Genomic DNA, 24,182 nt, shown 5'->3' with positions numbered 1-24,182 from the left:
CCCTGAAGAGGAGTCAATATGAAAACCCGAGGAATGTGGCAAGTAGAAAAACAGAAATGAGAAAACTACCCTTGTTTTTAAAAAATATTTTAAAGATATTTTTTCTTTGGAAATAGATTGTTGTTTTGAAATCTGGAATGTAAAATGCCACACTCTTCTTCCCTTTTTCTGGATTTGAAACAATCGAACACTGGGAAATTTCTGGTCCTGAACTAAAATGCAGGCACACCAAATTTGAACTCAGATTGAAAAAGTCAACAATGGGAATCAACTAGAAATTAATGATGATTAGGAAGAGTATTTTGATTGCTATCTGATCCTTTCATAGCTCTGTACAACTTAATGTAAACAAGCTATTAAAAAGCAAAATCTGAAGGCGACTGTTTCATGATGTGTGTATCACAAAGGAGACCATCACCACCTGTCATTGAAACAAACAAAGGCTCATGTCACCAAATGTGAAAAGACAACAATGTAAAAAATTTTTAAAAATCATATTATTGAGGCCATGAAACACATGGTCCAGAAAACAGTTTTTTAGAATTGCATTAAATAAAAATGTCTGCACACTGATGGGAAGCAGTATGGAGTGGTATGAAAAATGTTACAGAAGGCTATATTTGTAAAATCTGGAAGGTGGAATAGATAATCATTGGGGCCCCAGCTCTAAAATCCTACTACCACTATTAATGTGACAATGATTTAATTGTTGCACAAAATTTAAATTGAAACATATGCCATGGGAAATGTGTTTTCTGGCTTGCTAACAACACAAAAAGAGGATGTTGGAAAGCCTCTTGTAATTCATGTTTTTAATTTAATTATTTTTTAACAGAGTTTGGTTTTTGTTGTTATGTGTTTGGCTGGGTGCAGAATTGCTCTCACCACCCTTGGCCTCCCTGGCCTCCTGGGAGTAACAGGCAGAGATGGCTCCAGATGGCTTTTAGCTGCCACTCTAGGCCTTGGGGCTTATACAGTGAGCATAGTGGATTCCACCTTCCAATGGGAAGTGCAAACTCTAATTCGCAGTCAAACTTCACCAGGAGGGAGAGGTGGTCTTGGCTGAAGGCACTTTAATCAGGGAGCAATCCCAATGCCAGAGTTTGTCTTCCTTTTCATTACTTTGATAAATCTAGATGCCACTCTGTTGGAGAACCAGCACAGCCGGTAGCTGGGATTAGTGCACTGACCGAGCGAGGCATGAGACCTGCTCACTGGGAGAACTTCTTGATAGGGCTGTTAGTGTGGTCAGCAGCCGCTGGCACGGGGTGAACTGTTTTCCACAGGCAGCCTCATACTTCTTGAGCTGGTCCGCTATCTACTGGGTGCCATACAGATTCACAAAGCGGAAAGGCCCTCCAAGACAAGGCAGGAAGCTCAGCCCATGGCTCTGATGTCTCCCTCTGCATGTCTGGCCAACATCCCCTCTTATAGTCACATGACTGCCTCATTCACATATCTTGTCATCAGGCGGAACTGGGTGTTTTCATCTGAGGAGACTTCAGACTTAGGAGGCATCTTCAGACTCACTAAAATACTATCCATGTCAGAATTTAAAAATACTATCCATGTCAGAATTTAAATTCTTACTCTTCCACTCTCCTGATAGATGTAAAAGCCCTTCCCAGACTTACGACCTAGGAAGCCCTTGGACACCTGTGTCAGGTGTTCTGGGACATCTATGTCAGCAGTTCTGGGTTTCCATCTCCAAACTGCTCCCCAAAGGCTTTGCCCAGATCTTCCTCCACATGTTGTGCTGCATCCACACCAACTTCATCCACCACTGCGGCAGCATACACAGGAAAGCCAAAGCTTGTGGTCAGGGAATCCAGCTTCTTTGGGTCAACTCCTTCCTGGAGGATTCAGATGACTTCAGACATCATGGGTACAAGACACCTGGTGGTATAGAAGCCAGGTCCATCCTTAACCACAATGATGACCTTGCCCTGCTTGACACCGACCTCTACAGCTGAAGCACTGGTGTCTTTGGAAGTTTTACTGATTGTGATAATGTCCAGCAGCTGCGTCTTGTCTAGGGGAAGAGAAGTAGTGCATGCCAATCACCCTCTCAGGTCTTTTACTGACAGCAGCAATTTCACTGATTGGAAGAGCAGATGTGTTACTGGCAAAAACACAGTGACCTGGAATCACCACTTCTATTTCCTTTAGCACTCTGTGCTTAAGACTAAGGTCCTCAAACGCAGCTTCAGTCACCACGTCGGCCTTTTCAAAACCTTGGTAATCAAGTTGGCTAGTCAAGTTGCTGAAGACGGAATCTCTTTCAGATGATGTTAGAGCTTTCTTCTTCACTTTATCATTCAATCCTTTGAACACTTGTTGCTGTCCTCGGACTAGCCCAGTGAGTATGGCATCTTTAAGTACAGTCTTTTTTTTTTTTTTTTTTTGAGACGGAGTTTTACTCTTGTTACCCAGGCTGGAGTGCAATGGCGCGATCTCGGCTCACCACAACCTCCGCCTCCTGGGTTCACGCAATTCTCCTGCCTCAGCCTCCTGAGTAGCTGGGATTACAGGCACATGCCACCATGCCCAGCTAATGTTTTGTATTTTTAGTAGAGACGGGGTTTCACCATGTTGACCAGGATGGTCTCGATCTCTTGACCTTGTGATCCACCGGCCTCGGCCTCCCAAGGTGCTGGGATTACAGGCTTGAGCCACCGCGCCTGGCCCTTTTAAGTACAGTCTTTAGCCCCTTATCCATGGAGGATTGGGTGATGCCTGCTCCCATCAGCTCTGCACCAATAGCCAGATGCTTAACGTCCTTCTGTGGAGCTCCAAATTTATTCTTCTTGCACAGGACCTGACCACGGTAGAGTCCCATCAAGGCCTTTGATTCTTTTTTTTTTTTTTTTTTGAGACGGAGTTTCGCTCTTGTTACCCGGGCTGGAGTGCAATGGCGCAATCTCAGCTCACCGCAACCTCCGCCTCCTGGTTTCAGGCAATTCTCCTGCCTCAGCCTCCTGAGTAGCTGGGATTACAGGCACACGCCACCATGCCCAGCTAATTTTTTGTATTTTTAGTAGAGACGGGGTTTCACCTTGTTGACCAGGATGGTCTCGATCTCTTGACCTCGTGATCCACCTGCCTCGGCCTCCCAAAGTGCTGGGATTACAGGCTTGAGCCACTGCGCCCGGCCAGGCCTTTGATTCTTTGGTCATTGCAAGCTCTCCAAATTTCTGAGATTCAGAGAGATAACCAGTATCACTCCCTTGCTCAATTCCAGTCTTGACCACATCAATTATTTTCAAAGGTGCAGGATAAAGGCCTTTAGTCTGCTTTTGCAGTTTTTCTTCCACTTTTTTGTAAATCTGTTGCCTGACAAATGGAATAGTTATGGTGTACACTGTCAGTTTTTCCACCAATCTCCAATTCTTTATCTCTCTTTGCACAGATCTTATCAGCCGGTCCTTTGGCGAAAGTAATTGCAACTTCTAGGTATTCGATTGTCCGTTCCTCTGGAGGTTTTAGTCCTGGCCCCGGGTTCCACTTATTAGTCATCCAGTCCCATTCTCTTTGCCTTGTCTGCATGAATGTTTCTACCAGTCAGCATCATGTCAAAAGCAACAGGCACATCCACCATTTTGGGCAGCCTTTGTGTGCCTCCTCCTCCTGGTGAGATCCCCAGCAAGACTTCAGGGGCATCAAATACTGCTTTTCTGTCTTTTGTTGCTATTGTGTATTGGCAAGAAATGGCAAGCTCGAGTCCTCCTCCCAGGCAGGATCCACTGAAGGCAGTCACAACAGGCTTTGTGGACTTTTCCTTTCTTTTTTTTTTTCTTTTTTCTTTTTTTTTTTTTGAGACGGAGTTTCGCTCTTGTTACCCAGGCTGGAGTGCAATGGCGCGATCTTGGCTCACCGCAACCTCCGCCTCCTGGGTTCAGGCAATTCTCCTGCCTCAGCCTCCTGAGTAGCTGGGATTATAGGCACGCACCACCATGCCCAGCTAATTTTTTGTATTTTTAGTAGAGACGGGGTTTCACCATGTTGACCATGGTTGGTCTCGATCTCTCGACCTCGTGATCCACCCGCCTCGGCCTCCCAAAGTGCTGGGATTACAGGCTTGAGCCACCGCGCCCGGCCGGACTTTTCCTTTCTTAAATGTTCTCTGTGCTTCTTGTGATGTCTGTGTTACTTCCTGAGGGGTCTTGCAGCAGCTAACAGGTTGATATCAGCAGCCTGGCTTTGATGAGATAAGGACGGCACTTCTGATGTGATCATTAGCCCAGATTTCATTCATAACATCTATGAACTCTGAATGCAGCTCTTTATTCAGTGTATTACCTTTGAATTGGGAGAGTTAATTTCAATAACTGCCACATGCCCTTTGTTCCATAGTTAATGTGAGTTCTGGTCAGCAAAGCAGAAGACCCTGTAAAATTGTGGCATAGGTAACCTCTGGAGCGGAGGATCCTGAAGGCAGAGAAGCAGCTGACGTTGCCAATCACCCAGTAGGCCACCATGATGAGCTGAAGAGGACAACAGTGGAGAGTGCTTCTCTTTAATTTCATTCTTCTCTTTTGTATTAGCTTTTTTGATTTATTATAACCAAAGAGAGTACAAATGAACTGACTTCACAGTTTTTTCCTCAGATTTCAGATTTGAACTATTCTTAAGCTCCCTGCTTGCCTCTTTGATTAGATATTTTAATGGCTGAAAAGCTTTGTGGTCATTGTTATTTTGTTGCGGTTTTATTGAGATAGGATTCACATACCAAATAGTTCAAACAACTAAAAGTAAAATTCAGTGGCTTATAGTATACTCACAGGGTGCAGCCATTGCTACAATTTTAGAACAATTATATCATCACCTGAAAAAGAAACCCCATGCCCATTAGCAATCACTCCTCATTTTCCCATTTCCTCCTAATCCCGCTCCAACAACTCTAGGCAACCAGACTGATCTACTTTTTGTTTCTGTAGATTTGCTTATCCTAGACATTTCGTATAAATCACATCATGCAATCTGTGGTCTTTTGTGGCTGACTTCTTTAACTTAGCATAACTTTTTCAAGGTTCACCCATGTTGTAGCATGTATTAGTACTGCATTGTGTGGATTTACCATATTTTATTTTTCCTTTCATCAGTTGCTAGAGATCCAGGTTGTTTGCATTTTTTGTCTATTATGAACAAGTCTGCTATGAGCATTCATGGGCAAGTTTTTGTGTAGATATGTGTTTTTATTTCTTTTGGGTATGTACCTAGCAGTGAAATTGCTGGATCATATTGCAATTCTTTGTTTAACATTTTCAGAAACTGCCAGACTGTTTTCCAAAATGGCTGCACCACTTAACATTCCCATCAGCAGTGTACAAAGTTTCCAATTTCTCTACATCCTTGCCAACTTGTTCTTTGCTGTCATTTTGAGATTATAGCCATTCTACTGGGTATGGAGTGATATTTTAATATTGTTTTGATTTGCATTTTCCTGATGGACTCATGACATTAAGCATCTTTTCATGTGCTTATTGACCATGTGTATCTTTTTTGGAGAAATTTCCTTTTTTTTTTTGAGATTGGGTCTGGCTATGTTGCTCAGCCTGGTCTCAAATTCCTATGCTCAAGGGATTCTGCCACTTCAGCCTCCCAAGTAACCCAAGTGGGTTGCTGGGATTACAAGCATCATGCCAGGCTCCATTTTTTTTTTTAATTTTTTATTTTTTAGATGGAGTCTTGCTCTGTCTTCCAAACTGGAGTGCAGTAGCATCATGATCTTGGCTCACTGCAACCTCTGCCTCCCAGGTTCAAGCAATTCTCCTGCCTCAGCCTCCCAAATAGCTGGGATTACAGGCACCTGCCACCACACCTGGGCATTTTTTTTTTTTTTTTTTTTTAGAGATGGGGTTTTGCTGTGTTGGCCAGGCTGCTGCTCTTGAACTCCTGGCCTCAGGTGATCTGCCCGCCTTGGCCTTTCAAAGTGCTGGGATTAAAGGCACGAGCCACTGCGCCCAGCCCATTTTTTAATTTAATTTAATTTTTTTTTTGAGACAGAGTTCCTCCGTATCTCAAACCCCTGGCTCCAGGGATCCTCTTGCAGGCCTGTGCCATTGCACCTGGGGCTGTCTATTCATTTTAAATTGTGCAATTTGTCTTATTATTGTTGAGTTGTAAGAGCTCCCTGTGTATTCTGGAACCAAGTTCCTTATCAGATACATGATTTGCAAAAATGTTCTCCCATTCTGTGGGTTGTCTTCTTTCTTGATAGCGCCCTTTCAAGTATAGTAGTTTTACATTTTGATGTGGTCCGATTTATGTATTTTTTCTTGTGTTTCTTGTGCTCTTTGTGTCATATCTAAAAAAACCATTGGCTAATCTAAGGGCACAAAGATTTACACCTGTGTTTTTTTCTAAGTGTGTTACAGCTTTGACTCTCACATTTAAATCTTGGATCCATTTTGAGTTAATTTTTTTATGGGCTAAGTAGAGGGTCCACCTTCCGTCTTTTGCAGATGGATATCCCATTGTCCTAGCACAACTTTTTGAAAAGACTGCTATTTTTAAAAAAAAATCCACCCCTCATCAGTGTGGTTTTTTTTTTTTTTTTTTTTTTTTTGAGACGGAGTTTCGCTCTTGGTACCCAGGCTGGAGTGCAATGGCTCGATCTTGGCTCACCGCAACCTCCGCCTCCTGGGCTCAGGCAATTCTCCTGCCTCCGCCTCCTGAGTAGCTGGGATTACAGGCACGTGCCACCATGCCCAGCTAATTTTTTGTATTTTTAGTAGAGGCGGGGTTTCACCATGTTGACCAGGATGGTCTCGATCTCCTGACCTTGTGATCCACCCGCCTCGGCCTCCCAAAGTGCTGGGATTACAGGCTTGAGCCACCGCGCCTGGCTATCAATGTTTTTATAAGTCATGAATTTAATAAGTGAGTAGAGGTAACTCAGAGATAGCAAACAACTTGATTAGCTGATTAATGTCATCAGCTAATAAGGGGTGCAGTAGAAATTTAAAAGCCTTAGATTGTCTGCTTCTAAAACCCATGCTTGTTCTGATATACCAGTGGTTCTCAATTTTGAGCGTGCATCAGAATCACCTGGAGGGCTTGTTAAAACTCTGGCTGCTGGGGTCCCATCCCCAGACCCACCCCAATTCAGTAGGTCTGAGGTAGGGCATGAAATTTTGCCTTTCTGACAGTTCCCAGGGATTCTGATGCCACTGGTTCAGGGACACACTTTGAGAGCCATTGTCGTGCACTGTGATGGTTCATCTATGTATGTATCCTGATACTTGAAGAGCCTTCAGCTGGGGTGAAGGGAGACACAGAGAAAATAATATAAAGTCAGTTTATATTATTGGGCTAAGTTAGAGGGCTAAGTGTGCATAAAGGGAAAAAACAGTAATTCTGATTAGAATATTGAAAAAGTTTTTGCAGGAGACATTATGGAATGGATTGGTTTATGGATAATCTCAAGTGTTTACCTTCACCTGGTGAAATCAGACAGCAACTGTCTCTTCTTAGATATGTTTGGTCACAAGTATGCCTAGAGCAGCTAAGCTCTTGAGCACATAAGCAAGTATGTCTGTGGTGGAGTGGGTGGTGGCTCCGGAGTGGTTGATGTGGGAAATGCAGAGAGAGAACTTAAATGTCAGATTATGACACTGAATATGGGAAAGTAATGGGAGTGAGGTTGGTTAAAATTTTTCACTCAGTCTCCGTGTGTCACCCAGCTGGAGTGCAATGGTGTGATTTTGGTTCACTGCAACCTCCGCCTCCTGGGTTCAAGTGATTCTTGTGTCTCAGCCTCCCCAGGAGCTAGGATTACAGGTGTGCACCACCATGTCTGGCTGATTTTTGTATTTTTAGTAGAGACAGGGTTTTGCCATGTTGGCCACGATGGTCTCAAACTCCTGACCTCAGGTGATCCACCCGCCTCAACCTCTTGAAGTGCTGGGATTTCAGGCATGAGCCACCATGCCTGTTCTCCACCATGCTTATATCCCACAATCAGGTTCAGCGAATTGATGCCACTTGTGTGAGAGACTAAAGTGAATAATGGACTTAATTTGATGATGTTTCTTTCTGAGTCTTTCAGTGTACAGATGAAATCTTGATAAAGAAACCATCAATGGTAGCAGTATAGTAATGCTTTTCTAAGAAACTGTGAAATCCTGTGGTGATCTTATCCTGGAACAAACTAGGATGAGCTAGTCTTTACTGAATTATTTTATACTGTGGTTTATTTGTACTTACTCAGGAGGCCCCTTCGTGTTGTTGAATTCTGTAAAATTTCCTTGCAGGCCTAGGGTTAATGGAGCTTACAGGCTCTCAGGATTGTGTGCCAGTTGCCCTCTTTCCAAAGTAGTTTTATTTATGAACCACACAGTTTTTTGTTTTGTTTTTCAAAAAACAAAAACAAAAACAAAAACAAAAACAAAAAAACCCAGAAACCAGTTACAGTGATTCGTGCCTGTAATCCCAGCATCCCAGCACTTTGGGAAGCCAAGGCAGGTGGATCACGTAAGGTTTAGAGTTTGAGACCAGCCTGGCCAACATGATGAAACCCCTTTCTCTACTAAAAACACAAAAATTAGCTGGGCATGGTGGCAGGCACCTGTAGTCCCAGCTACTTGGGAGGCTGAGGCAGGTGAATTGCTTAAATCTGGGAGGCAGAGTTTGCAGTGAGCCAAGATCAGGCCACCGCCCTGTAACCTGTGTAACAGAGGGAGACTCCATTAAAAAAAATCAGAGGTCTTAATGGGTCAATCGAACTATGTGAATGACTCACTCAGAACAGCTACAATTTATAAAACGTTAGAAAGATCATTGAATTACAGAGCTATGAACTGACTCCTTTTTCATGTAGCCTGATTATTAATAGTCCTGTTCACAGCTGTGCCCAAAGTAGAAAATCACACTGGCACTGGGTAAGTAAATAAAACAGGCCAGTAACTCTGCCAAAGACCTAGCTATTAATGGCAATTTATTTTTATTACGTATTTGGAATTTTGTCATTCCAGAAGGTGCTGAAATAGAATTTAAGTAATATTTGATTTAAGAGGCAGAAGTCCTGTAAGTTTGCAGCTATTAAAAAATGGAGAGAAAAGAAAGGTTACAAAGAGAAGGGGGCCATATCTGAGTTTACATTTGTTCCTTTCCTCAAACGGAAGGTAGAATAATGTATTAGAAGATATTTTAAATATTAATATCTAACCAAAAACTGATATTAGGGAATGAGAAAACTTAGCTCAAAATTAATTTTCTTTTCTTGTAATTTATGGTGCTACTATGCCTTTTAGATTTAGGAAGGCAGAAAGGCTGTGTGTGTGTGCGTGTGTGTGTGCGTGAGTGTGCGTGTGTGTGTGTGCGCGTGCACACACTTGCATTTTGGGGTACCCTTTCTATGGATGTTTCAGGATCTGAGGATAAAGGATGACAGTCTAGCAGAAAGCCAGATTTCAGGGGATGTCAAAGGTAATTTCCTGCCTATAGTAGTAGATAAATCCAAGACCAGAGAGCAGTGAGAATGGAGGACATTTACAGTCTTTCCAATGCTAAAGGACATAGGGAAGTGATTATTTCAAAATTACAAAGAGGATCTTGAGCACAGTATGACTTAAGATAAAAATCTGGCTTATTGTTTCTAAGAGTTGGCCTCTTTCTCCTTTCCAGAGGGAATTTTTTTTTTCTCCTCTGTGAAAAGAAATCATTTAAAACAAAAAGGCATTGTTGGAAAGGGAGTTTTTTTAGTCGAATAAGAGAGGTGCTATCAGTACTTGTTTATTTAAAAATGGACTTTTTGTCAATTTCTTTTTTCAATTTTCCTTTCTTTCTCCCTCCTACTCTTTGACCTTCCTTCTTTCCTGAGCCCTTGTTTTATTTAGTTTGTGTCATTCTACAGAGTTCACAGTCACCACCTGGTTGGTACACTTGACATTCTACACAGTTGATAAATCTGTGTTATACCGGTTGCTAAATAATTAGCCAGGAATAGACTTTATCAATGAATGCATCTTCTCCTTTTCACTCTCCATTGAATAAAGATGGAAACCAGCTTTGCCTCCTTTTTGAGTATGGCCACTTGATTTCTAATTTGTCATAGCTCACGTGGAATCCTTGTGACATGCTTGAGGGGGTTTTCTCATGGAGACCTCAATACCTGTAAGAATGTAGGGCACATGGCAAGCAGATCTGGTTTGTCTGATCAAATGATTAATGCCATAAAAACTGCAAAAATACAAAGTGAAAAGTGTGCTCTTGTTACTGTGTATGGTGAGTAGTGGATTCTGGTTCTGCCCAGTGAAGCACTATACCTGTGGCTGGTGATCAAGGAGAAAACCTTTACCTGGAAGGAATGGGACGAAGGATGGTGGGGGCCAGAGAGTCTCTACATTCCTCTGGGAGGATGAAAACATCTCTTTAAAATGACAGCACTTTCCTTCCACGAGAGAACCATAATTTTTGTAATCATTGGTAACTATTCTGGTACAGTTAGCAGCTACCATTGGCTGAGTTAATGTCTTTCAGATGCGTCAAGCTGTACCCAAGCCACAACTTGTACACTGGAACAGTCTCTGTCTACAGGCAGAGCAGGTTTCAGTGATTTTAGAAGGCATTTGGGCACCAGCCAGCCTGAATGTTGGGGTTTACAATGCGTTAAACAGAAGAGGTTTTGTTTGAAAAGATAAAGCACATCATGAAAAAGTTGAGGAAGAAACAGAAGAGAAAGTTGCAAACTTACCTTTATGTTTGTAAGAACAGATACGCTCTTGAGAGATTGTGGATTTTTAAAAATATGATTTTTTTTTTTGGTGGTGAGGAAATTGTAGACATTAAATATCTTTTTTTAGTTATGTTGACACCTTACAACTACATAATTCTCTATAATTTTCAAATAAATACTAGTGTTAGTAAGCACTTACTGCATACCAGGAAAAATTCTAGATGTTGGCAAAAAGACAATAAATAAAACAGGCATTATTTCATTAAATCCTCCCAATGAAGCCTATGAATCAGTTATCATTATTATCTCTATATTACAAATTAGGAAACAGGCAGGTGTAGAGGAGTTTTGTCACTTGCACAGAGTTTTCATGTCCTGTCTTAGGCAGGCAGCATTGTGCACTTCATCTTATAAGATCTTAAAAACAGGGCCGGGCATGGTGGCTCATGCCTGTAATCCAAGCACTTTGGAGGCCAAGGCGGCGGATCACCTGAGATCGGGAGTTAAAGACCAGCCTGACCAACATGGTGAAACCCGTCTCTAAAAAAAAAAAAAAAAAAAAAAGATCTTAAAAACAGGCCGGGCATGGAGGCTCACGCCTGTAATCCTACCACTTTGGGAGGCCAAGGTGGGTGGATCACCTGAGGTCAGGAGTTCAAGACCAGCCTGTCGGAGACAACAGATGCTGGAGAGGATGTCAAAAAATAGGAACACTTTTACAACTGTTGGTGGGAGTGTAAATTAGTTCAACCATTGTGGAAGACAGTGTGGCGATTCCTCAAGGACCTAGAAATTCGATTTGACCCAGCAATCCTATTACTGGGTATATATCCAAAGGAGTATAAATCGTTCTACTATAAGGACACGTGCACATGACTGTTCATAGCAGCACTGTTTACAATAGCAAAGACCTGGAACCAACCCAAATGCCCATGGATGATAGACTGGACAGGGAAAATGTGGCACATATACACCATGGAATACTATGCAGCCATAAAAAACGATGAGTTTGTGTCCTTTGTAGGGACATGGATGAACCTGGAAACCATCTTTTCTTTTTTTTTTTTTTTCCGGCTTATGCGGGGCTGGCCGAGGTGGGCAGAGCTTCGAGGCGGGGGAGGCGGGGCCGCCGAGGCCGGGAGAATCCCTTCGGCCGCAGGAGGGAAGGCAGGACTGGCTGAGGTAGGCGGAGCCCCGAGGCGAGGGAGCCGGGGCTGGCCGAAGCAAACTGATACAAGCACAGAAAATCAAACACCGCATGTTCTCACTCATAGGTGGTGTTGAACAACGAGAACACATGGATACAGGGAGGAGAGCATCACACACTGGGATCTGTAGGAGGGAAATAAGGGAGGGACGGTGGGGGGTGGGGATCTGGGGAGAGATAGCATGGGGGGAAATGCCAGATATAGGTGATGGGGAGGAAGGCAGCAAATCACACTGGCATGTGTGTACCTATGCAACAATCCTGCATGTTCTTCACATGTACCCCAAAACCTAAAATGCAATAAAAAAATGGCACCTATCTCATAGGACTCTTATGAGGACGAATTAAATGAAGCGCTTGAAATTTGCCTGGCACATAATAAGTATTCAAAAAATTCTAGCTGTTGCAATTTTTAATATTTAAAAAGTGAAAATTATTTGTGTCCTCCAAACTCCATTTTCCAGAGACAACCATTCCAAATAGTTTCATTTGTATTTGAATTATTTCTGTTTGAATTGTATGTTTCTAAAAATAAAATCAAATTTCATCTTTAAAAAAAAAAACCAGCCTGGCCATCAGGGTGAAACCCCATCTTTAAAAAAAAAAAAAAAAAAAAAAATCTCAAAAACAACCCTGTGAGGGAGATGAGAAAGGTATGCTTCTTCATGTTTAAAAAATAAGAACGTGCGTAAAAATTAAATGGTAATCTATTTAAATTTGCATGCTGCAGAGACGTTCTAGAGTCATCATCTTCATCCCTTGAAGGCCTCAGTCATTGGCTTCCCAGCCTCTAATCAGTCATGTACTCCATTTCTTTTCACACCGTTATAAACCAGTGATTTTCTCAAACACAAAATCTGTATTGTTCCTCTGCTCAACCCCCTGCAGTTGCTCACTGTTTCACTTAGGATCAAACCCAGACTTCTTAGCATGCGCTTGAGATTCTTGTGGCTGGATCCCTGCACACCTCTGCAGCGTCACACGTGCAATCTCTGAGCCCTAGCCCTACAGGACTTTTCTCATTTTAACAAAACATACTCTTTCTTGCCTCTCACATGTATATGCTATTTCCCCTGCCTCAACATTCTTTTCTTCCCTTCTTCCCTCTTATTCTTTCTTAAGTGGCTATACTTGTCCCTTCTTTTTATCTCTACCTTAATGCCATGTCTGTATAATGTGTTGTTAATTGCATGTCCGCCAACACTTTCCCTGAGACCACGGCCCTGGATATCAGGTGATGCTGAGTCCAAAGTGAAGAATTGGGAATAGAGGATGGGAATCTTGTTCAAACAGTTCTCTACAGAACCCAGCATGGTATCCCAGAATGTAAGGCATTTATACATGTAATCAATTAGCAGGAGTGTTTTGAACACCAGCTTCATTAGGAGTGATGCTATGTTTGGGGCAGAAACATAATGTGATGGAGAATTCAGGGGGCTTTGGACTCAGATAGCTCTTAGTTGAATTCTGGCTTTATCATGTACTACCTTTGATACTTTAAGCAAGGTACTTAACTTTTCTGAGCTTACTTCCTGAAATAAAATACAAGGATCACTAAAACGCTTTGGAAAATTTTGAGTGAGAAATTGATGTGTAAATAGATAATTAAGGTACATGCAGGAGTTATGTTATAGGCATGAACAGGAATACAGAGGATCAGACAACCAACACAGCTCAAGAGGTCACAGAAGATGTCATGTAAGCCTTTTCTTTTTCTCAGAGCTTCTGGCATCGATGTGCTGGGAGATACCTGAAAACTGGACAGCTGTTTATCTTTCTGGAAATGCTTAGTCTAAGGTCTTTGAGCATGGGGATAGAGGAAGTGATCTTCCATTCATGCATATTTATGATTCTATTCTAAGTTAAATTATTAATAGCATATTCTATTTTAAAATGGACAGGAAAAATGTTCAGTCTGAAACATTTGCTGAGCTCTCTTATAGCATACTGGGGAAAAAAGGTCTTGGTTTTGTTATTTTTTCAAAAGATTTATATGTATTTTCCTGCAATAATCTATCAAAAATAGAATACATGAAGGATCTAGAACTTTTTTTTTTTTTTTTTTTTGAGACGGAGTTTCGTTCTTGTTACCCAGGCTGGAGTGCAATGGCGCGATCTCGGCTCACCGCAACCTCCGCCTCCTGAGTTCAGGCAATTCTCCTGCTTCAGCCTCCTGAGTAGCTGGGATTACAGGCATGCGCCACCATGCCCAGCTGATTTTTTGTATTTTTAGTAGAGACGGGGTTTCACCATGTTGACCAGGATGGTCTCGATCTCTTGACCTCGTGATCCACCTGCCTCAGCCTCCCAAAGTGCTGGGATTACAGGCGTGAGCCACCGTGCCCGGCCTGGATCTAGAACTTTTAAGGCTATGAGATTTATATTTTAAGGCTTTACTGTTTCATAAATTATGTAAATACTTTGAGGAATTACTATTTGAAAAGGATCTTAGTCTGTTGAATTGGTCAGATTAAATTTATCTTGAAGACAGTTCTGCATCTTTAGATAAAAATCTATTTTATCCCAAAGGGATCTTTCTTTTCATGGCAAATAAAAACAAAGGTATACATTTTTAATAACCTTATGATGAATAGAATGATCATAACAAGTACACTCAGACTATATATACTCACCCTTCTTTAAAGCAGATCATCCTGGATGAGGTAGATACAGAGATAAGGTTTTATATATATACACACACATACATATATATTTACATATATACACATATATACTTATTTACAGTGTAGATATAAAATAATTTAGAGAAATACATCCAGAAACCAAATTGAGCTTAAAAAGTATCACCTTACATGACTGCAGGGGCAGCTGGTTATTGTCTTAGGATATATTTGCATTTTTTTTTTTTTTTTTTTTTTTTGAGACGGAGTTTCGCTCATGTTACCCAGGCTGGAGTGCAATGGCACGATCTCGGCTCACCGCAACCTCCCCCTCCTGGGTTCAGGCAATTCTCCTGCCTCAGCCTCCTGAGTAGCTGGGATTATAGGCACGCGCCACCATGCCCAGCTAATTTTTTGTATTTTTAGTAGAGACGGGGTTTCACCATGTTGACCAGGTTGGTCTCGATCTCTCGACCTTGTGATCCACCCGCCTCGGCCTCCCAAAGTGCTGGGATTACAGGCTTGAGCCACCGCGCCCGGCCATATTTGCGTTTTGAAATTAACTTCAGTGACATTGCAAAATACCAGATTGGAAAAACAGCCATTATTTTTTTTAAAAAAAAACAAAATATAATTAGCACTAGAAGAATGAGTTTTCTCATAATCACCTCATTACTACAAATTAATTCCAAATGAATATGTTTGAACAAGACTTTGGTTTTGAATCTTTAATTTATCACATCCTTAGCCTTGCTGCTAACAAGTCATAAATAGATATAATTAGTGAAAATGTTAATAGTGCCAGTCCCAAAAATATTTCTACATCATTGACCTTCTTTTTTTTTTTTTTTTTTTTTTTCTTTTGAGACGGAGTTTCACTCATGTTTCCCAGGCTGGAGTGCAATGGCGCGATCTCGGCTCACTGCAACCTCCGCCTCCTGGATTCAGGCAATTCTCCTGCCTCAGCCTCCTGAGTAGCTGGGATTACAGGCACGCGCCACCATGCCCAGCTAATTTTTTGTATTTTTAGTAGAGACAGGGTTTCACCTTGTTGACCAGGATGGTCTCATCTCTTGACCTCGTGATTCACCCGCCTCAGCCTCCCAAAGTGCTGGGATTAACAGGCTTGAGCCACCGCGCCCGGCACGATCATTGACCTTCTAATTGTTGGAAAAACCTTTGGAGAATGATCTTTACAGGATCCCACGGCAAGGAGTTAATCTATTTCTCTCTCTATGGGGGCAGCAGACGACGTGCGTTTCTTCCTCTGTCACTTTGTAGGATCTGCTGTTATTCTCTAGAGAGCTATTGTGTCAGAACAGATTTGGGTTATTTTTTAAAACTACTGCTACCTAGAGGGTAATTGTAATAAATTCCTTTATCATTTGGATTAAATACAGCAAAATGAAAGCAGCTGCTTTTGCTCAGAGGAGCTGTCACCACAATCTCTAATATTTTCTCAGCATTATTTTCCTTTAATATGTGTTTTGGGACAATTAATAATGACTAATACTTAAATTTTCACCGTGAGTAAAATCCTTTTTGGTAAACATTTATTATATATTCCATGTGTCTCTCTTATTCTCTAATTATTTCTCTGATTCACCTAATTATTTCATAGCTCAAGTGTATAATTTAAATGACATAGAAATATAGAGACCCAAATTAATGCAAATACATTTCTATAGTGATATATTACATGTTATATTTGTCACATATTAGCATATATTTATGTTTGTCTGGCACATATATAGTATATATAATACACATATATTACATAGATACATTTAGTACATATTTGCTTAATATACAGGTATAGTGCATATATGTATTTGTCACATGTATAGAAGTCCTGTGTCTTCTTTTTGGGTAATACGGGAGAAGGAATGCATGCTTTTGTGTTCAGTCCAAGAATGACACAGATTTTTGTTTGTTTAGGTTAGTTTTCTTTAGGATCTAGATCCCCCAGAGGTAAACACTAAATATAAAATAGGGTATTAGAAGCTAGCCTTGGGTTCTGCAGTTCTAGGCATGGCATTAATGTTTTTTTTTTAAACTTAAGGCCCAAACTACACAAGGAATCTTCCCAATTGCATTCCCCTGCTAGCTCAGCTACTTCCATACTCTTGTGCCAACTCACCCTAACAGTAACTGAGATGAAGTCATTGCTCTGAAGCAAAGCGTAGAGAAGCTTTCTGGCCCGATCTTCTAAGCTTGGCGATGGAGGGAGAAGGCACATGAGAGGGGGCTTTACTGAGCCTCTGGCCCTGACTCTGCCCACTCTTCATTCATTCACCTACCCCTCTGGGGGGGTCTCTTCATTCATTCACCTATTGGGCTAGCTGGGGGTAGGGGCACTGCTCCCCTTAATGCTCTAGCCCCTAGGGGAGACACAAAATACTGTTTTAAATTTCCAGTAGTGTAGCTCATGGCAGGCTGAGGCACTTACACAAAAGAGTGCTGGAGGCTTTAGGGTAACACAGTAGAAACCAGCAAGGGGAGAATATGCAGTAGACAGTTGAGGCTCCCCCACATAACTTGTTGATCTCCAGAGCCCCCAAACTCTGCTAATGCCAGGCTTTGCACATGCCATTTCTTCTGCTTGGACTGGTCTTCCCCATCATTGCCTGGCTGTCTTCTCAATCACTAGATTTTGCAGTAGGGTTTCTGGCTTCTTGATTCCCTTGGCCTGGGTTATATAGGTTTGTACTAGATGGTGTGGTGGTACCACATATGCCTCCTCATTACCCTGTTTTGCAGTCATTTATCCTGTTAGGCTGTAAGCTCAGTGGCACCAGGGACCTTCCCTGTCTCTCTCTCAACACTGTATTCTCAGAAGCTTGGACAGTGCCTGGCACACAGTGGGGACTCAGAAAATATTTTTGAATGTGTGAATGAGTCCACAAATGAATGGAATTTAAAAAAAAGTATTCTGACCTCCAGCTTCTCTTTATCATATGAGATGCTTTCTTCACTGTGATCTTACAGGACTGGGGTTAGGTTTTACTTAGAAAGTTGTTTATTTACAAAAGGTGCAAATAAACCACTGGGCTTAGGAGACAGGAAGAGCGAGCCATTTTCTTAGACTAGAAAATAATACGGAATGGAATAGGGGGCAGAAGAGGGAATGGGTGAGTGGGGTGGAGGAATTCCAGCAGACACAATGTTGATGGTTATAAAAATTGGGAAACTGTCCAATTTTCCTTAGTTTAAACTTTTAAAAAATGAGTAAATTTCCTAGAAGTCAAATGTAGCCATATAAAAATATTTGGACTAAGTTAAATATAATTCCCTGGGTATTACTGGATTGCCTTTGATTTGGAGACAGAGCTATTCATTATAGAGCAGCTTCTAAGAGTCAGGCCTTCGTAGGGGTTATCTCTTTTCATTCAACAATGTAATGAAGTAGGAATTTTACTTCTATTTTACAGATAAGGAAACAGGCTCAGAGAGTTTAATTGACTTTAGGATTGTAAAACTACAAACAGTAGAACTGGCAGCCCTTCATTCATTCATTTATTCCGCAAATATTTATTGGCAGAAACATTTTTTTTATCATTAGCCTTGTCTTTTTTGATGGTAAAGAATGCATTTCACTTAGAATCATGATTTTAACCCAGAGAAAGCAATGTAGAAAAGAGCACAAAGTTAACTAGGTCGTATCAGTATAATCGTGAAGCCTCACCATTTCACTCATCCCAGTGTCTACGACCATCAGTTAGTTCAGTTTCTTTTATTACAACTTTAATATTTTGTCTGTCTTTAAAAAAAAAAAAAAAACCATTAAATCTCCAGCCCTTGAAATCGTGCCTGGAACATGATGGGCACTTAATAAATAATTTATAGTGGATGTGAAAATTGAGAACCATTGCTCATCTTCTGTTCAGTATTAACAAAGTCTCACTTACTTTTTTGTTGTTGTTGTTCTGTGTGGGCGCATTTCACTAAGTGCAACTTATGAACGACTTCAAGATCAAATCCATGTCGTATTCTTGAAATTGAGTTCTGACAGGCAAACTGAGAGTTTTTTGTCCTCTAAGCCTTTACTCTAAGACAGATGACACCCATGTAGGTAGTTATCAAGAATAATGGACTCGGGAATTTAATAAGGGTGTTGTTTAAAACACAAATATCACCAGCTAGTGGTAAAGCAAACACATTCTGTGTGAATGAGAACAGCCCACTGATTGACATTCAAGACCCACTGGAAAAATCAGGAGACACAAGAGTGGGAAGAGTGCAGATTGGAGCAGCTATCCAAAAATACAGAAGGCCAGAAGGTGGTGAGAAAAATGTCAGACAACAGATTGTGGAGAAAAATAAACAAGCCAAGAAAAGTCCTATTTGGCCTTAAAAGAAGCAGATGGTGACAGGAAGCGTTCAGTGAGGAGTGATTGTGCTAAAAATCACAACGTTTATAAAATTATCCATCTGTAGTTTGAGGTTTTTGGGGAAAATCAAAACTATTTGCTAGTATTACAGGGAACGGTGATAGTACAGAAACAGAATATTAAGTAAGTTTGTATTTGTGTCAGGATAATAAAAATGAGAGGTGCGTTATTCCATTAGAATAGAAGTTTTGTTTACTTAGAGATTGTGACCAAAATTATAAAAAGTGTTTTGTTTTGCATAAAAGCAGTTGAATTTTTATTAAATCTGTTCTTTGCACATTTTTGATGTAAGAAAGAATTCTCCCAAGGATGTTAATAAGTTGCTAAGGTAGCAATGAGAATTTTCTAACTGAAAGGATGTACTAAACATTTTTTTCCATTAGAGAGTTTTTTTGGAAGGGGATATAGAAAATGACAAATCACAGTGCTAGCTTTAAAGCAAAGAATTTGAATTTGAAAGTTGAGAAAAGAATTAGAGCAGAGAAAACTGATCATTTGGAATGGTATGGGAGAATTTGAAAAACCGTTATTGTAAATGTTCTAAGATAGATGCGGTTGAACACTTAGAATTGGGAAACATTTTTTGATAGTTTGGGACCTAGTTTTCTGTGATTACATTTTAATTCAGAAGTAAGTACTCCATGGCCTTCTGGTGGTGTGCAACTTAAGTAATCAAATAAGCCAGGGTTCTTACAACCTTTTTCTAGGTCATTTAAGCATTTCTGCTATGTGCCTGAATATGTCTTTGATTCAATGCATAAGAAATAGTAGATGCTCCATTCTCCTTCTTTAGAAGAAATAGTAATAGGATATGTTGGATTCTTCTCTATTTTGTTGTTTCTTTCTTAGATTTTTGACCACACTTGCTCAAGACTAAGTGTTGTATTTTAAGTTTAACTGAGGAAAGTAAAAGGCTGGGAGCTGCCTGTGTGGTGATGCTTCCTTTTCCCTTGAGAACCGAAGGCAAAAAAATGAAATTTATTATAAAAATTTGGTTTACTTTTAAAGATGTGGTTTTCCAGATAGGGAAACAAACTCATGTATCGGTGTGTTTTTGAATGAATTAGAATCATGAAATCTAGGTATTTTACATAAGTCATTTTATTTAATTCTCAAAATAACGTTTTAAAATAGTTATTATTTTAATTCTCATTTTATAATTGGGGAAATGTAAGATCATAAAAACCAAGTCAGTTTCCTAAAGTCACATACCTAATAGTAGAGTCAGAGTTTGAATTCAGTTCTGTGTCTTTCAACTCTTCCCGTTAGGACTGCGCTTCTTAATGGCAGAAGGGGTTTTGCACATTGGATTACATAAGTCCATGAGACTCCTTGTCCTTTGGATTTGTCTAAGGGTGGTCCCCAGGCACAAACATGCATGTGAAGAAAGCTCCAGAGGAGATTCTGACTCAAATATCCAGTTGGGAACTACCCCATAAAAAATTTCAAAAATCAACCAACCAACCAACCAACACAGTCTGTATTGTGCAGTGGTAGTTAAAAACCTAAACACTTTTATTTTATTTTAATTTATTTTTTTTGAGACAGAGTTTCGCTCTTGTTACCCAGGCTGGTAACAATGGCGCAATCTCGGCTCACCACAACCTCTGCCTCCTGGGTTCAGGCAATTCTCCTGCCTCAGCCTCCTGAGTAGCTGGGATTACAGGCACGTGCCACCATGCCCAGCTAAGTTTTTGTATTTTTAGTAGAGACCGGGTTTCACCATGTTGACCAGGATGGTCTCGATCTCTTGACCTCGTGATCCACCCGACCTAGACACTATTTTCTGCAAGTTGCTAGTCAATTGAACCAAACTGCTTCATTGGATAATATTTTTAAACATGGATTCATAATGTTTTTTAATCAAATATGAAAAAAATATATATAATAGCTTATTTCTGAGATTTACACATACATAATTGTTTCCCACTTAATTTTTTCACTTTTGTAGTCTTATGTGTGTGATTGTCTTAATATCTCAAAGGCCTAGTGCTATCCTCACTCTTTTTCTTAGATTTTTATCTATTTAATGATTTTCTTTGCTTTGTTATTCCCACCAGTTAGTCTTCTAGAAGGTCTTCATATCATATTATCACTTAATAAACATTCTGTTTTTTATTTTGAGTGAAAATGCACCAAAGTATAAATCTGAAAAAAATGTGAACATTTTATATCTTTTGTTTCTCTGAAAATTACAGCAGTTAATATTGGTGACATACTTCTCATTGTAGCCATTCCTATGCAAACAATATTTTTATTGCTACTGTGGATAAATTATTTCATCACATTTTTAACTTGTTGTTAGAGTAAAATAACTATTGATTTTTTCATACAATCATTTTGTTTTTGGCCTTTCTGTTGAACTCTGAATTCCAATGACTGTCCAGTTTGTTTATTTTTATCAGCATTTTACAGATGATGTCTAGTTGACTTTTTCTGTTTTTTTTTTTTTCTGAGTATACTGTATAATTTGTGTACAGTGTTGGCACTTTATATTTTTAAGTTTATATATTATAATTTATTAATATGCATAATTGAATAGTTCAGAATTTCTAGTACACTGTAACATAGTATGTCTTTTCCCCTGATTTTTATGGGAATAGCAGTTCTGTGCCCATGCACATACTCAAGCATGCAAATAACCATTCTTCTGAAGTTGCAGATTAGATAATTTAAAGCATTTGGGATAATTAGTTTTTGTTAAATGTCATTTTGATTTAAGATAAATTTTTATTTATAGTATACTAAAAGTAAACTTTGGAGCAGATTTTTAAAAAATATATTTCTATTTTCTGACATTTTATTTAGGTTTTCATATGTACATTCACAAGGAAAATTGGCTTGTATTTCTCTATTTTATATAATATTTGTCACACTTAGAATTAGAGTTCTAATTTATTTTCTGAAAGCCATTTCATTAAGATCTACATATTGGTTAATGTAGTGGGAAATAGCTCAATTTGAATCTGCATTATAAAGGAAAATTATACTTCCTAAGGCTCTGCCTGATTATTAGTTACTTCCTCTTAACTGCCTAAGACTGATCCAATTAGCAAGGCACAAACTTACTGAGTGTGCAGTAGTAAACTTCTCATCTCCTGTAGTAGGATTTGGAGTCTTTGTTGCTGTAGGTTAAAAACAACGCATGTATTGAAAGGTATACTTTTAAGACCTACATGCCTGGCTATAGCCTGGCCATAGCTCCTGGCCCTTCAGTGGGCAGAGAAGGGGCCAAATCTTAGTCAATATCTCTTGTATGTTTGGTCAGCAAGTAACTTCTGCCTCTATTCCACCTCCTGGACTTGACATTTGTAACTTTCGTCTTCTGTGTCTTACGAACAGAGATAGGGCTCATTCCCAGAGTGGTGAATTGCTTGCTCTTCCCAAGTTTATCCAAAAAGTCTTTCACACTTGCCTCACAACCACACATCCTTGCTGCTCTTACAGTAGGGACCCTTGAAGTTTCCTTGCAATCTTCATATAGTATACCCTTTCACCCAGGAGAGGACAATTGGAATTGTAGTTACAGATTGCTTACTTAAAGTTTGATTTAGGCTAAACACTGTGCTCGCATTTTCATTCATCTTATAATGCTACTTAATATCGTATCCTGATTTAGAACACAAATTACATAAACAGAAAGGCATTTCTGGATAGCTTGTGCTCTTCTATGACGTTCTTCCATTTTAAACTAATGTTAATGGTGCCTCAGCCTTTTCTTCTATTGTTTCCATTTTACTGTTTCTAACCTAATTAATTATTTCTTTAAAAAAAAAATAGTTTTGTAAGAAGTTAGTCTAGGTCAGCATTTTGCAAGCTGTTCTCAGAATACTAAAAAAGGGCAAATAAGCTTGGGAAATTGTACTAAATACTCTTCTTGAGGATTCAAAGTACATATTATCATAAGAAAAGATCTGAGAAGTTTTAAAGTAACAAGGAAAACTTTTGAAGTTTATTCAATGATTAAAAGAACTTAAAAATAAGGAACTTATTTGTGTAGAGGAAGGCTTTTTCTTGGCACAGTTACTAAAATTCTCTGGAATAGATTTTCATTTTTTTTTAAACACCAATTTAAGAAGTGCTAGTGTATTTCATCATTCTCATTATTACTTTAAATAAGGAGTTTTAAGAATTTACTTACTCAATTTATTGTCTTTCATCTCATTTATTATTTTCTACATTTATTTTAATTATTTTTTATTTGTTTAAAGGAATCTTTTCTTCTCTTTACAAAAAAATTATTTAGTTCATTTATTTTTGTATTTAAGCAGGAAAGCAGGAAAAGAATTAAAGTTATGGCATTGTCTCTGAGTATACTTTTGAACAATCCTAAAGGTTTTTATGTTTAGCAATCTCATTATTGCTGTTGTAAACCAAAGAGTAGCTGAGATAAATCTCGGTCAATTTAGGAAAGCTTATTTTCCCAAGGTTAAGGACGTACCTGTGACACAGCCTTAGGAGGTCCTGATGACATGAGTTTAAGTTGGTCAGGGCACAGCTTGGTTTTATACGTTTTAGGAAGAAATGAGATGTCAATCGATATATATAAGATATACATTGGGTTGGTCCAGAAAGGTGGGACAATTCGAAGAAGGGAGGGGTGTTCCAGGTAAGAGATACACAAACATTCTTTGGAGTTCCTGATAAGCATTTCCCAGGAAGCAATCAGATATGCATTTATTTCAGTGAGTAGAGGGAAGACTTTGAGTTTGTCCTTTGTCCAAAGGACATGTTCTTGTGGACAAATCGTGAGGGAGGTATGTAGCTTTTTATCTTAGTAGCTATCATTTTTAGGAATAGAATGGGAGGTAGGTTTGCCCTAAGCAGTTCCCAAGTTGACTTTTCCTTTTAGCTTAGTGATTTGGGGTTGTTTCACATTATTTTATAAATAAACTATTTTTAATTTTCTTCTTTGATCTCATTTTTTTAAAGAATAAATTTTATGCATCTTTTCCAAGTTTTATTAATTCCAAGCTTCATCATATATTTATTAGATAATGTGATCTATAGTCTTTCTTATTTATAAATTTATAAAATTTACCAATTTTGTTCATAAAATTTATTAAAATTTCCCTATGACAAATGACGTAATTAGCCATTGTATTTCATGTGTATGCCAGAAGGTGAATTCCCTGTTGCTAGATTATCAAGATGAATATATATATATATATATATTTTTTTTTTTTTGAAACGGAGTTTCGCTCTTGTTACCCAGGCTGGAGTGCAATGGCGCGATCTCGGCTTACCGCAACCTCCGCCTCCTGGTCTCAGGCAATTCTCCTGCC

General features: G+C 39.5%; 1 protein-coding gene and 1 pseudogene across 1 annotated transcript in view; one reads left to right on the top strand and one right to left on the bottom strand.

Moving 5' to 3' along the window:
• The window catches only part of CPE (carboxypeptidase E), a 136,110-nt gene that overhangs the window by 30,773 nt on the left and 81,155 nt on the right, over positions 1-24,182 (top strand). The gene's annotated exons all lie outside the window — the stretch shown is intronic.
• On the bottom strand, positions 1,212-4,478 carry LOC104650281 (trifunctional enzyme subunit alpha, mitochondrial-like; annotated as a pseudogene).

This window comes from Saimiri boliviensis, chromosome 3 (genome assembly GCF_048565385.1).
Source record: "Saimiri boliviensis isolate mSaiBol1 chromosome 3, mSaiBol1.pri, whole genome shotgun sequence".
Taxonomy (NCBI): Eukaryota; Metazoa; Chordata; class Mammalia; order Primates; family Cebidae; genus Saimiri; species Saimiri boliviensis.
This window is presented reverse-complemented; position numbering and strand designations above follow the sequence as displayed.